Source organism: Macadamia integrifolia, unplaced genomic scaffold (genome assembly GCF_013358625.1).
Source record: "Macadamia integrifolia cultivar HAES 741 unplaced genomic scaffold, SCU_Mint_v3 scaffold_206A, whole genome shotgun sequence".
NCBI classification, from domain to species: domain Eukaryota; kingdom Viridiplantae; phylum Streptophyta; class Magnoliopsida; order Proteales; family Proteaceae; genus Macadamia; species Macadamia integrifolia.
In genome coordinates, this window is record NW_024870642.1 from 168,143 (window position 1) to 176,712 (window position 8,570).

At 40.1% G+C, this 8,570-nt stretch overlaps 1 long non-coding RNA gene across 6 annotated transcripts; it reads left to right on the plus strand.

The window, feature by feature from the left end:
- Positions 1-1,880: 1,880 nt before the first annotated feature.
- Positions 1,881-7,563, plus strand: LOC122071311. 6 transcript variants are annotated; one of them, XR_006138137.1, is made up of 5 exons: positions 1,887-2,471; positions 4,396-4,619; positions 6,255-6,305; positions 6,577-6,978; positions 7,339-7,563. It is a non-coding gene; the product is annotated as an uncharacterized LOC122071311 (long non-coding RNA). The 6 variants fall into 6 exon arrangements; XR_006138140.1 differs by lacking the exon at positions 4,396-4,619 and having other exon boundaries at positions 1,881-2,873; XR_006138141.1 differs by lacking the exon at positions 6,255-6,305 and having other exon boundaries at positions 1,884-2,873.
- Positions 7,564-8,570: the final 1,007 nt, after the last annotated feature.

Sequence of the window (8,570 nt, forward strand, 5' to 3'; positions counted from 1 at the left end):
ATGTGCTTCTTGGTCATCATATTTTTGTGTCCCATGGTTTACCTTTGTTTCTACTGCACATAGTTTTTTTTTTTCCTGGTAAATTCTACTGCATTAGGGTTTACATATTTCAAGGGTTCACACGTCCTAGTTTTACTTTTATATCATATTCCTTTATTATTATTCTTCAAGGATTAGTGGCTTTAATTGCAACGGTAAAATTGTTCCATTTCTACCTAGTGGTTGTGGGTTTGGACCCTCCTCAGACTTGCAGCTGCCGTGAGAACTAGGTAAAAAGCTGCCAGGTTGCATGGCACTATGTCAGACTCGTGTGTAAAATTGTTGGCCCTCGCGTGTGCAAGGGCTAATGGAAGTATTGAGGAAAGCATCAACATGGATTGTATTTCTGTCTTTCATGGGGTAAGTAGATCATTTCTTCCACTTTGTGTCTGGCACATGGGTACATGCTCCTGCAAAGTTTGCAAAGTTTTTTTCCCTTGCAAATTTACAACTTATAACATTTCAGCACATATCCACCCCAAAAAAGGGATCTGAGTTTGGTTTAATTCAAAAAATTTTGAGATTTTAAGTGGAGATAGATCCTTGTAAGTATATGAAGGCAGGAAAGACCATAACAAACTAATATGAGCCAGCTTTATAATTCCAAACTTCTCAACATTCTATGCCTTGGAAGTGTAATTTTCTGGTCTGGGACTCTGGAGTGAATAAGAGGATGAAGTGGTAAGAATTAATGTAGAAGAAATTTTATTAAAAAGGAGTCAATCAACTATAACATTGTAAAAGAGAAAAATCAACAGGCTTAACATTAGAGTACTGGGCTTGTATCTTTGTTAGACATGGGGTTTGAGACTCCTACTCTCCATGCTTGGCTGGTTCCTCTTGTAACTGCTTTATTTCCCCTGTGGGCTCTTTTTATGAGTGGGAAATATAAAGAAATGAATATACAAAGCAAGGAGATGTGAATTAATATATGACTAAAATATTTCAACTGGAACTAGATGGCCCTTCCAAACGTGTATAATCATACATGACACCTTGAAAAGGGCTTAAATGTCTTGATTGAGTCAAGAAGATAACATTTTATTCAATGGCAAGCCAATCATTATTGCATTGTCTCTGCTTATCAGCCCAATTGTGAAGTGAGGGAGTCCACATCTTTTGTAGTGAGCGGTGAGTTGTAGTGAGTATTGGACAATTGAGAGCATCTGGACACGCGCCTCAAGGGGCTTTCAGTCACTCATGCTCACTGCACCGGTATAGCGGCTGCAGATAATTTTCACATGGATGTTGAACCGAATGGAGCCACGGAATAAACAAAAAGGGTCAGCAAAACACCAATATAGTTCTAAGTGCAAGATAAAAAAGTGTGGGCCGATATGTTCGATCAGAATTCATGGAGGCCAATTACCAAACAAATTATGGGCCGATATGTCCGATGAGATGGTGTCCCATTTAGATTGGACCCTAACCACTTAAAATATCTATCAAAGAGTACCGGCCCACAAGAAAGAATAGGAATAGCCGGCTTTGTTTTGAATAAATATTGGGTTGGGCTTAAGTATGGATGGACTTGCCGATAGAGTTGTGGGGCCAACATGGGAGGTAAGATCCTGCTTAACAGGCCCACCTGTCCGGAACTCACTGTTAGGATTGATTATCAAGATTAAGGTTGTTAATTTCAAACAGAAATTGTTTTACGGAACCGTCAACTGATTATTATTTGGTTCAGAATTGGAATTGGAATTGCAATTGGCATTGGCTGGACCTGATTCCGATTTCGACCATTTCAAATAAAAAAAATCGGGTCATTTCTAGAGTTCAGCCTATTCCAGCCGATTGTGATTGGTCATTTCTAGAGTTCAGGCCGATTCCATCCAATCGTGATTGGTTCCAGTCAATTTCTGCAGAATCCGTATCAGAATCCCCTCCACCTGAAACCTGGATCCCAAGATCTCATCCGTGGATTTTGGATTAGAATCAGATTGGAGCTGGCCCATTTGTTCCTGTTTTTCTCGCCGTGAAGGTTTAAAAATATCCTATCTACTCCACTCAACGGATCCCGAAACCGCACACGGCGTCGGAGGGACCCCTCTCCTCGATTAAAATATTCATCTCCTTTTTCTATATTAGAGACGAGACACCGCTGGAACGAATCTAGGTTTCTAACCCTAAATGTGAAAAATGTTAACCCTAATCGGGTGGAAGAGGAGAAGAGCCGAACCTGCGGAAGGCGAAGGGAGAACTGGAGAAGTCGAGACATCCTCATGGGCTCACGAGGTCATCACCTACAAATCGAAATAGTTTGGGTTCTCTCACCTCTCTCACGGTTCTCTACTTCTTGTTACCCCAAGATTTCCTTTTTCTCGCTTTTGTCTACTACCAATTAATTATCCTTACTTTTTTTTTTTTCCAAGGTAATCTGTAGCTGTTGCAGTGCGGAAACAGGCCTGATCCACCTCTCATTCTGGTTTGTAAGTAAATAATCTGTTACTGAATAATTCAAAACATCGTAGGCGGAGACCGGCGGAGAGCCCTTGGGCTCTCGACACATGGCTCACCGCGATCTAACGTTTACGAGAGTTTTCACTCATTGGATCTCCATTTTCTGGATTTCGGGTCTAAATCCAAGTCTCCCTCCACTTTCCAACCCCCTCATGAAACCCTAATTGCTTATGATTTCTTCCTCCTCCCTCTTCTTTCTTTCTGCTCTGTTCTATTTTCGATCCTCTCTCTTCTTCTCTTTTCCTCATTTATCCCTCTCAGTTCGTCTGCCATCAGCGGTTGCAAATCGCCTCTGAAACTTGGTGAGTGAAACCCTGATTGGTTCTTTCTTCCTGCTCTGAAACACGGCTGCAAATCGGCTCTGAAACGTGGTGAGTGAAACCCTTATTGCTTCTTTCTTCCTTCTCAAGATCTCTCAGCCTCTTTCGATAAAGTCATACATGGGATGTGCTTGGATATTTCATCTCCTCCCCCACCACCAACTGCAGAGGAGGCAAATGACCATACTGGTGGAATGCGTGGAACTGATATATTTGGGTTCTCAACATCTCTTGATTAGGTGCAACTCTGAAGAAGAATTGTAGATCTAGTATCACCCTTTTTTATGATATCAATTTTGAAAAGGACTTTAATTTTATTTGAGACAAGTTGTAACTTGAAATTCATCTGTGGTTGATGCTTGATCCTTATCAATAAGGAAGACTTTCTACCCAAAAAAAAAAAAAAAATACTAATAAAGAAGACTTGGGTTTGATAGGGGAGGGAGATTTAGGTTTAGACCCGAAATCCAGAAAATGGAGCTCCAACGAGAGAAAACGCTCGTAGCTGTTGGATGTGCTGAGCCACGTGTCGTCGGTCTTGGCCAATGATCTATCTGATTGTTGCATTGTTCGTCAGCATCAGATTCATATTCTGTAGATAACCATAATTGTTTTGTCAGTCTATTTCATATTCTGTTACTCTGTTTCTATTTATATATCTGCCTTGCTTAGATCTGATCTCTTCTATTCTTTTCTTTGATTTTTAGATTGGAAATTCTGTTTACCTCTACATCTGTTAATCAACTGAACTACCCTGTCAATTGAATTAGCTTGGTATTATTCTGCCCATTACTGGATTGTCGAATGCATCAGTCTTCCTGGGAAACTCTGTATCTGAGTTTTATAACAGTTTGGGTTCTCAGTTTGCATTAAGACCTAGGAACAAAACCATTAGGGCTTGAAATTTTCCTACTGTCATGAATAAAATCCAATCAAATGTGATCCTTAATGCCGACCGCTGTAATTTGGAACTTCTTGTGATCAGTGGTTCTTGTTCTAAAACTCCTTTCTCCATGCTTCTGAAATTTGCATTCTGCTGATGGTATTTACTGCATTTGCATGATTGGAGCACAAAAATCCTCTGCTGGGAGACACAGCATCCAATGGATGTGGTGCACGCCTAGGCCCTCCCGGCCGTTGCCGTTGGATCCACCTGCAGTGGATTTGAGTCCATGGTTGGAAATGATATTTGTTATTTGTGTGTTTTAAGTTGGTTTTTCTTTTTGAATTCTGGACACTATAAGTGTCTGGAGCTGATTAGAAACGAGATCTGGCCCACGCATTAGTTAATGGTCCTGGATCTCAGGTTTGGAACCAATTAGTTTATTGGTTTGTTTTAGTTTTGGTCCTGGCTCCTTATGACCTGACCGATTGACCAAAACTGTACCAATTTACACCCCTACTTACTACCGGTACCGGCACCTGCTGGCTGCTGCTATTGGGCTGTCAATTTGCTGTACTTTCCAATTCCAATATAGCACTTGTAAGAACAACAGATTCATCCTCATCTGGTTTAGGCCTTCTTCTTGTGTGCATGAGATACTGATATATTTTTTTTTTTTCCAATTTTTAGGGCATATTGGCCCTTACATCGTAGACCCACATAGGGGCTAAACACAGACCCACACAGACCCACAGAGGAGACAACAGGGGCCCATGGCCACACTTCTTGGAAAGCAAAGAAATTGGTGCATAACTGCATACCAAGCACCGATGCACTTGTGAAGAGTTGATCAAGTGAGCAACCTTCAGGCAACAACTCCACTAAGCACTGCAAACTGCCAAGCCAAGGCCCAGGTGTGCATGACATGACATACTAAATTGATTAGCAACAAAATTTATTTGGGAGATTGTATACCATTTTGTGTTTATTTCAATTTAATTGGGAGAATGTATACCATTCTTTATTTTGAGGCTTGATTCAGTTGGGCGCGTAGTAGCAGAGCGGACATCTTGCAAACTTATTTTCATGTGTTTTCTATATTAACCGTACATTTAGCATAAAGTTAATCTGAGCCATGAATTAATTTGTTATGATTACCGGTTCCCGGCTATTGTGGTGAGAAGTTCATGGTCCCTTTGTTGCTACGATTACTCCCTCCCTCCCCCTGACCGCCTTCTCTCTCGCTCTCCGTTCCGTCTCGATTCTTGCAGACGACTCCTGTCTTATGTCCTCTCAGCTGCAAACCCACAGCACCCCTTTTCCCTGCTGTGTCTCTCCCAAACCCCACAACACGAGGATGCCATCATTGGAGTCGCTGATGAAGCTCACTTCTTCCTATGGCTGGAAAAGCTAGTAGTCACAGAACCATGTAGGTTCTCACCAACTCTCATCACTTTGTGGAAAAATCTTCTACCTGGCAGAAAGTTGTTGAGATGAAGAAAGTGGCATATGGGTTCTACATTAATGTTCTTAGAAACTATTGCAAACATGACCAGACTACCGAAGTCATAATTTTCTAATCCAATAAGATTCTCATGAAATTAGATTTCAGGAAAAAAAAAAAAAAAAAAAAACCAGTCATAATTTTCTAATACTACATATCCCATCAGTTCTAAACACCCAAACATTGATCAAAGAGCTTATTAGAGCTCTCACTTGGAAATCATAGCCCTTTGCACTTTGAAAACGAACAGAGTAATAGAAAACAGAAGTCTCACTATACTAGTGAAGCCTGTAACAACAAGCAGATTATTAAGGTAGATCCAATAATAAACGATGGCGCTAGTGAAGAGACTCCATTGATGAAGCGGGGAGAGGGAGAGGGAGAGGGAGAGAGAAGGGTGGGCAAGGGGGCTGCTGTGTTCATGGTGGAGGGCAGGGCAGGGCAGGGCAGGGCAGGGCGGGGCGGGGGCGGGGGCGGGGAATGGAGAGGTATGGATGGGAGAGAAAATGGTTGCAGCTGGTTTTAGAGATAAACAGTTAAACGATTGAGATGGGATGTTGTTAAATCAACGGTAGTTAGTTGAAGAATGTACTGAAGAATGTACTAGCAAACTATTTATGCATACGTACCGCCACCATTTTGCCAAATCTGTTATACAAAGGCTGTGTAGACATGACCTTTGTCACGACTTTCAATTATTGCAGGGGATGTGCCCTAGCACAGAGTCAATGTGGTTAAGAACCCAAACTACCCTGAAAGTCCATAATTTTCTGATATATCTGAGAAAACTCTGCATCTTTGCCATGAGTCTGTGAGGATTGATATTTCCAACATCCAAGGCTAGAATTCCATGTTCACCAGATGGCTGATTGGTTGTTCTTCAGAAATTCTCATATATTTATTATTTCTCTTTTTGTATGCAAAAAGTATTCTTTGCCACAGAGTAAACCTGTTCCTTGCCACTTGAGCTATTTGATGTCTGAACTCAGTGGAATGACTTGGAAACCATTAACTCCTCTTTCACATTTTATTGATGTTTTTACAGGTGAGCTCTTTATCCCACAATTGCAGTTTCTTGATGATTATGGGGCCCAAGGTGTGATTTGAGAATTATCCAGATGTTAACGAGTTTTAGAGGAGAATAATGTTTTCTTCTTTCTTGATAGGAGGGTTGTATTCCCCTGTTTATTGCTTTCAAGTCCTTAGAACATCTATGGTTGTATAGCACTTTTTAAAAGTGAATTAAAAGTAATGAATTCTTACATCTCATGGATGTGTAGTTAATTTTATTTTTATATGTATGGACTATTGAGGCAATTACAGGTAAATTATGGTTGTAAATAAAGTTACTTTATTTTTCCTCACAGAAAATAATTTCCCCAACAGAAGGCCTTTCTCTTGGCGACGGAAAATCCTTTTTGGATGTGGTTTTTTTCTCCGGCAGTGGCACCATTCCCTCTGAAAGAAAGTCGATCCAAGAGCACCGTCGTACTGCAGAGCTGACCTAGAATAAATTTCATATTCATTTTGATCCAGAACGGTTAGTTATTGCTGCTGTAGGGATACCGTTGTGGACAATAACAACCAGTCCACAAGGCTCTTGGCAATTATATCATATGTGGGTAGAGAATTAGGTGGCGTCCTTTGACTGTTTGGTTCGATAATGACTATATGGTTGTGGAATTATCTTCTTCCTTCGTCCCACAATCGATACAGAATACAGAGCAGATGCAGAGATCAACTTCTTGACCCTGCGGCCTTCAGGTCAGGTTCGGCGATTCTAACTACGCTTGCACTTATACCCCATCCCCATCCCCATCCCGTCCTTAATTTTAATCTTGTAGATGGGTCTTCTGGTTATGCTGCTCTTTTTCCTTTTCGTTTTTTTGTTTTGCACAGCTTTGAAAATCCAATTATCTTCCTCTATGACTAACATGGGCTTTATCTATATTAATCTGGTAGATTTGTGTTTTTCATTTTCTTTTTTCCTTTAAAACTCCGTCCTCTCTTTGTAAAGGTTGACAAATGTTCATATTTTCGTTCATATTTTTTCTTAGGGTATAACGCAACACTGAACCCAAAGCTGAAACTGACAATTTCCAAATTCTCTGCTTGCTGTGTTTTGGCAGTCTTGAGTATCTATGCGGCTGGTGTTTGATCACTGAGGATTCCTTTGGTTCTCTTTCTTATTACTGGTCCCAGAGTTGAAACCGATCATTTCCAAATTCGCTTGCTCTGTGTTTGGCAGGCTTAAGGCTCTAGATAGATTGATGTTGTCTTGTCTCTTCAATGAGTATTGTAATGACGATGATGCTCTTGTTGCACTTGCTGCGATTAATATTCTTCTCTTTTTAGTTTTGGGTCGATTTAAACGTATATACTCTGGTTGTTATTATTATTATTATTAAGGTGAGGAACAAGAGGCCCAAAGCCAAGAACCCTTGGGAGCAAGAGCTCTACCGCATCAAGCTCCTTCCAATGGCCTGAGCATTTGTGGACTTCTGGTTTGGGCTACTTTATACACAGTTGAAAAATCAGGTTTTTCGACTCTGATCAAATCCTGGTGTCTCCGGTGATTAAGGTTTTTTTATTAATTTTTTACTATATGAAAATGAGATTAGCAAGAGGTTTCACCGGTGCCTCATCGACGTCATACAATTTGGAGAGGGGAATACATGCAAGGAGATAGGGGGTCACAGCAGGACCCTCTCTTCCTTCACCAAACTATATTCTTGAGATTATTTGTATGTTATACAACCTGTATCCTTGGCCAATTCCTGTTGCGGATCAGTGTTCTCTCCAAACAATGATCTTATATGTTCGTCACTACATGGGGCTGTAAGATAGTATGCAGGGTTATACCGATTTTTGAAGGGTCTTACAGTTTTTTGGGTACCCTGCAAATCCAACATTGTGGAGGTCGGTTGAACGATAAGATTTTGTAGCTCTGAGCGCTCTTCCCAATTCACAAAATTTTAGGTATTTGTCTTAGTTAGTTTATTTATTTATATTTATTTTTAATAGGTAAGAAGGGGATAGAAGGTTTGAACTTAAGACCTCTTGGTGAGCATGGGCTTACCAACTGTGTTGCACAGTTATTGTCATTTTTATACATCTTTATACAATAAATATCATGTTTATGATGAAATAATCATTAGAGTATGACATGAATAGATTTATTGTTTGTATTTATTTGTGAAAAATGAAATGATTCATACTTTCTAAATTTTATTAAATTTGAGAATAAAAGTTTACTGTGTTTTAGATCTCAGTGAGATATGCGTCATTAATTTTTTGGAGTTTTGAGTTATGGGGATTTCTGGGGAAAAAATCTACAAAAAATTTATTATGTTATTATTTT